The 6,613-nt window shown below is 36.1% G+C and overlaps 1 pseudogene; it reads right to left on the bottom strand.

The window, feature by feature from the left end:
* Positions 1 to 659: 659 nt before the first annotated feature.
* On the bottom strand, positions 660 to 1,166 carry LOC145010205 (toll/interleukin-1 receptor-like protein pseudogene; annotated as a pseudogene).
* Between the last annotated feature and the right edge of the window lie 5,447 nt (positions 1,167 to 6,613).

Genomic DNA, 6,613 nt, shown 5'->3' with positions numbered 1-6,613 from the left:
TTATAACGAACTACCTTACGATAAATACTAAATCCATAAAGAATATGCCAACTTTATCATAATGGTGAATCAATATTAGATCACGTAAAAGGATACATGGATTCAACTTTGTTTATGAAATACCAATAACATGTTTTCCCTAAGTATTTCAATTCAATTTTTCAATATCATCAAATATGCATATATTTTAGGGTTAGTCTCATAAAAAAAACCTTATATTTTGTATTTTTTTCCTGATTAAAGCTGAACTTTATTTTTTTTTTCCTGAAATTGAGCTTCCATTTTTTCATTTTTTCTATTTTGCCCCTTTTAGTCATTATTTTCCGAAAAAAGTTTTAAAATGTGAGACTTTGTTCGGAAAAACTAAAATAGTGGAGGGTCTTGTCAGAAACAGTTATAATGATGAGGGTTTTTTCCAGTAAAAAAGACGAAGTTAAGGGTTTCTGGAAAAAAATGAAAATAAAAATGTAAGGTCTTTTGGATGATATTAAAAAAAAAAAAAAAAAAAAAAAATTGAAATAGGTAGGGAGAAGATGGTATTGGCATTTCATGCGTTTATTCAAACAAAATTAATTAAAGGTGTACCAAAATATGAGTAACAACGTAGTTACCTTCCATAAACATCATTTCCTTTTAAATTAGCAATGTCTGTAAGCGCTTTATTCCATCGGTCCATCTTTTGAGCAAAACTGACTTCTTTTGGTTACATTTATCTCTACCTCCATTTTCTGCTTAGGCTTAGCCATTGCATCTCCAAAGCTACTTTGTTGCTTCCTAACATGGGTGGGCTCTACATGATAAAATATGGGGATGACAATATGGCCAGATGTCATACGCTGCTCAAGGATCAACACCAATTCATCAAGGCACCATGTTAAAGAAGCATAATTCTTGGACAACACGATAATAGAAGCCGTGGATGCCTTAATCGCATTTTCCAATTCCGGTTTCAAATCTTCCCCTGCTTCAATCTCTTCATCATCCAAGAAGGTACTGATATTGGCATCAATAAGAGCCTGATAAAGGTAATTGGTGAAACTACGACGAGTGTCAAGACCTCTAAAACTTAAAAATATGTCATATCTATGATCGTGAGTTGATGAACTATGGCCATGAGTAGATGAAGAAGATGAAGATCCTTCTGGAAGTTCAAATAGAACAACCATTATGAGTTATGGGTGTCTCTTAGTAATCTTTGAAACTCCTCCACACGTTATCGGTTAAGAAAGTGGTTTCACCGGCTTTCCTCACTTTTGCTTCAATGTCAGGATCTGGTTCATGATGCCTCTACAAAATTCAAAACTAATATATCTATATATGCAACTTAAATCTCATCAAAAAATTCAAAACTCAATGATAATAATAACCTTGAATTCTTCAAAAGGAAACTTTTAAATAAATAGAATACAACACGTATGAGCTCTGATTGTATTAATATGCCACTTTTTATTCCTAAACTTCTGAGTGTCCAGTTCATTTTGGAGCTATATAGTGCATAATGTGTATATGTTTGTTTTAACACTTGATTTTGATTTAATTAACCCACATAAACATCCCTACTATTGTGTAAATTTATCCATATGAAGTTCACTTAAACAAAATAACACTAAATATGATTCTGTAAACAACTACAAGATTCACTATTACCCCCCTCAAGAGAAATTGCAATACATGGAGCAATTTTAAGCATGCAGTAGATATCAACAAACAACTAAAAGATCTAAAAAAAAGGAGTACGTTTCTTGACATGGTAGTTTATAGATCCCCCAAATTAGCAGCGAAATCTTTTCAACTTTGAAATTCACTATCACTGGAACTAGTATCAGCTTAAATCTAAAGGCATGTCCTCTCTAAGGTTTCAATTTCAAACTCTCAGAAATAAATGAACAACGTTAACTGAAATAGACAAAATCCAATCATCTGTTAACTAAATAAACACATAATTATGATGTAAGAATGTCGTTCACAATTACCTGCCAACTGGAAGAAAATGAGACCTGACGCAGTGGTGATAGAGGATGAACTAGCAGTGACTAGGCTAAGAAAGATGACGACTAGAAATTACAGAGGGTCTCCATTGCCTTACGAATCAACGGTGTTATTCTTTCAAGGCAATTAATGGTAAATTGGGATGAATTCGAAGAATTGTTTAAGTCAGCAGCGAAGAACTAGTGGCCTCTTATGGGGTAAATTCCTAAGACCCTCCACATGGGGTCTTTCAAAAAAAGCTTCCAATATATATATATATATATATATATATATATATATATATATATATATATATATATATATATATATATATATATATATATATATATATATATATATATATATATACTAGCAGTGCACCCGCGCAAAGCGGCGGGGCGTGTAAATTCTTTTAGTGATATGTTTCCTCTACAAAAATGTTATGTTACAAAAGAAAGTACACGTCGAAGACAAAATAATCAAACTATGGTGTTATTTGGGAAATGAAGTCATTTTTTGTTCCTGGACGGTGGACTTTATAGTAGAGGAGGGAGCAAAGAGGTATATGCGATTGGAAGGATATTTGAATCAACATGCTAAATTTAAGGATATCTAAAAGAGTTCAAAATTTGAATGAATCCGAGATTTGAGGAAACCATATCAAATTGTTGAGAAATATAAGGAGATTTGATGATAAATATTTGAATTCAAAATATGGTTAAAATTTAATATTAATTTATTAATGATTACTTGTACTATCAGCTTCATCATTTGGACGTCTTAAAAAAATATTATTATTATAATCAATCTATTTTTAGAAATAGTTAGATTTCTTTTATAAGATAGTAAAGATATATATATATATATATATGGTAAATTCAATTCAGAGAAAGAAAAAAGATTTAAAATGGGTGATTTATTCTCGATCAATCATTTATTGTTTACATAAAACACATCACTGTACCAGCGCGAGGTGGAAGAGTTAATATCCATATATGAATCCACCACCTATCAAAGACAATTATTGAAATCGTTTATATCCTTCATTCTGCTGTTACTGTGGAGTTAAAAACATTGATGTCCTAGGTAAAGATATACCAATTATATAATTATACATTAATTTAGATAAGTTTTTATAGAGTTTCTATTTTTTATAATCTTCTCTTGACACCGACTGTGAGGCGCTTGATTGAGGTGATATAGAGAATGGAATCAATCCACATATGGATCTTCAGTGACCAAGGGTAAAATAAAGTCTAATGCCCATGGTTCATGGCATGGTCACAATATCATATGGAATGAAAGCTAATTTAACATCCGTAACTTGAGGTAATAATACTTATTTAATACATTTGTAATTAATTGTTGGACTATGAGATAAATAGTGGATTATTGAGTTGGGCCTTAGCGAGTGGGCCGTCATGATTAGGTTGCCCGGAGACGTACGTTGGGCGTAAGCTTGGCGTACGCGAGGTGTAGTGCAACATTGGATGCAGGGGGTTCAGGTGCGTATGTGCAACATACCAAGGAGTAGGCTCCGCGTACGCAAGTAGACTCAAAACCCTAATTTTTAGGGTTTAAGCCATATAAATACCTCGTTGTGTCCCAAATCTTAGCCTCCTTACCAGCCACCTCGACTCAAAACTCTAGAAACCTTTCTTTCTTCATCTTTGTGTGTTTTTGGCCTTGTGGAACTTATTTTGGTGATTTGAAGCTTGGAAAGAGAAGGAAGAAGTTGAAGAAGAAGAATTTGATTAGCTTAAGCTCAAGGGTCTGAGATAGCATCACCATTTGGCATTCATTTGAGGTAAAAAGCTCTCAACTTGCATCATGAATGCTTAGATCTATGTTAATGGTGTTTTGGTCCCTTTTAGGTCCCAAGAATGGATTTTTATAGATCCTATCCTTTTGTTGGCTTAGGGTTGCCACCCTTAGTGCAAATTCAGTCCCAAGAACAGAAAATCTTACATCTTGAAGGTCTTATTGTGATCATGCATGAGTTTTAGTCATTTACATGAAAGGTAGTTGATATATTTCAAGTTTGGGTCCATTTGGTAGGTTGCAAGCCACCAAGTAATTGTCTTTATGGGTTAACACATGTTGGTGGACTCAGATCTGTGTTTAAAGCATAAGGTCATAAGGGATTAAGCGTTTTTGAGGAATATGGCTTAACGGTGTAGTACGATGGGCGTACCAGCCAGTACGCGTTGTGTACAAGCCATGTAGCATGTACACTTAGCGTATAGAGGCGTACGCCCCTCGTACTCATGGATTTTGGGATTCGCATTATTTGCGCCTCGGTTTGGGCCATTCTTTGGATTTCTTAGCTGTTCGGACTTGGTGGGCTACCTGAAGTCATTTGTAGGCTAAGGTCATGTTTGAGCTTAAGGAAGGCCCATTTGAGGAGTTGGGCCTAGTTTAAAAAATTAGGCCATTAGTGGGATTAGAAAGACTTTATAGGTTTGGACCATCGGTGTTATGGATTTGGAGCTATGTTATGGTCCTAATTAGATCAGGGGTAAAATGATAATTTTACCTTAAGAAGGATTATTGAGTTTGACTAAGTGTTATTTTTTTTTTATACTGATAGCTCGGGGAGGCGTTGGAGCAGCCATTAGGGACTCCATACCGTGAGATTCTACATTCAACATTGCGAGGTGAGTTTTCCTCTTGTAGGAACGGGTTGAAGGCACCAATGTCGGCGCGTGTATGTATGTTAGCATGTTCCAGACTAAGGTCCAATGCTGGGCAGTGCTCAATGTAGGTTTACATGTTTCTGGATTTAGATCCGATCCCGGGTAGTGCCCGAAGAATGTTTGTATGCTTGATGTCTTCGTGATTCTTGCATGTGTCTGTATTGTATGTTTCCAGATTACAGTCCGATGTCGGGAAATACCCGACGAATGTTTGTATGTTTCCGGATTTCGGTTCGATGTCAGGCGGGGCCCGAGGAATGTTTATATGTTTATGTTATATGATTATTTTATGTGTATTTGTTGTTATGTTTATATGTATACCTACCTTTGCTCGATGCCGGGCGGGGCCCAATGCCTGAATCTGTCCGATGTCTGATGAGGCCCGATGCTGGACATTGTCTGATGTTGGGTGGGGCCCGATGAAGCGGGCGAGGCCCATGATGTGTTATTATGTGGTTATGTGATTATGTATGGTATGTGGTAGTATGGGGATACTCAATAAGCTTCGTGCTTACAGTTTTCAGTTTTGGTTTCAGGTACTTCTGGTAGCAAGGTGAAGAGCTCAAGATGATTGCAGTGCACACACCATGATGCTAGCCTGGGGATTATTACTATGATATATTTGATATATGTTTGATATGGATATACTGCTTTTGATATTTTCAGATATTATGGTTCATGTTTTGACAAATGATTTTTAGTAATTATGGTTTATTTAGTGATTTTAAAATAAATCTTTGGTCATGATTTTTAGGGTGTCTCAAGTTGTTATCAGAGCCTTGGTTTGAGGGATTCGGGCACACTCTCAAGTGTGTCTGAACTCAAACTGAGGAATTGGTTTGAAAGCTATTATAAAGAAAATCATTTTTATAAAATGGACTTTTAAAAGAGAAAAGGGTGTTGTGCATGCAATCAGCTGAGCTCAAATAAGTTCTCCCAAATTAACCATACATGTTTATGATATGATATGAATTGTGAATATATGAACTGGATGCTAGATTAGGGTTAAGCATCTAGGAAGGATGTCTTGTATGCCTATTGTATGAGCTTATTTGAACTGCATGCTGTTACTGATTAGTTAGTAATATGATGACCTAATTAGGATATGCTTGATTATGGTTACTCAATGCTTGAATGATGCTTGCTTTATGCTTTTAGGAGTTCTAGTTATCTTTAAATAACTAGTAAATGAATATGTTAAGTGAAATATTACGAGGACTAAATAATTTTAGAAGGTTAGGTTTAGCCTTATTTCACAAATCTCGTCTAAGTCTAACCACTGTAGGGGGAGACCTCTCATTCGAAGAATTATCTAGTCTTAGTAATATGTAATGCTATTTAGGAGCTAGTTAGGGAAGGATATCAGGGACTTCTTATGCAGCTAATAGCGGAGAGTGGGTTGGAGATTACCCTAGGGCAAGGCTAGGATGAGATCTACACAGAGATCAACAGCAGTGAAAGGGATTTGGTGGAGTCAAGGCAGTTTTTGAGGAAAGTACGGACAAATGTGGAAGGTAGTATGGCTCCATACTACTGAAAGCAGAGGATCCGTACTCGAATCAAGGAAGGTTGAGATGAACCTAGAGAACTTGTATTGTATGAGATCCCTCGAGTTACGATGACTATTCTGGTGATTTTTATGGTGTATTTTCAGTATGGTGACGCTATGTACTTGACCAGTTGGTATTTTTGGCACAAGCGAGGGATCAGGCTCGGGCTTTGGAGTCGAGCAGCTCTATGATTAGATGAGAGAGCTCATTTTATCTAAGATCACACGCAGCATCATTAACGAGACTCATATGATCTTCGATACGTTCAAGGAGGGAATTTTGGCGATTCTTGACAAGAGGTTGGGTTCAGTCCATACCAAGATGGTGGCCATGCTAGGGGAATGCACGATAGCATTCAGGGAGTTTCGGGTATGCGAAGCTCCAGACTACCATGGGGCT

The sequence above is a fragment of the Lactuca saligna genome, chromosome 1, assembly GCF_052625555.1.
Source record: "Lactuca saligna cultivar CGN05327 chromosome 1, ASM5262555v1, whole genome shotgun sequence".
Taxonomy (NCBI): Eukaryota; Viridiplantae; Streptophyta; class Magnoliopsida; order Asterales; family Asteraceae; genus Lactuca; species Lactuca saligna.
The sequence above is the reverse complement of the archived record's forward strand: the minus strand, read 5'-3'. Positions and strand labels throughout refer to the sequence as shown.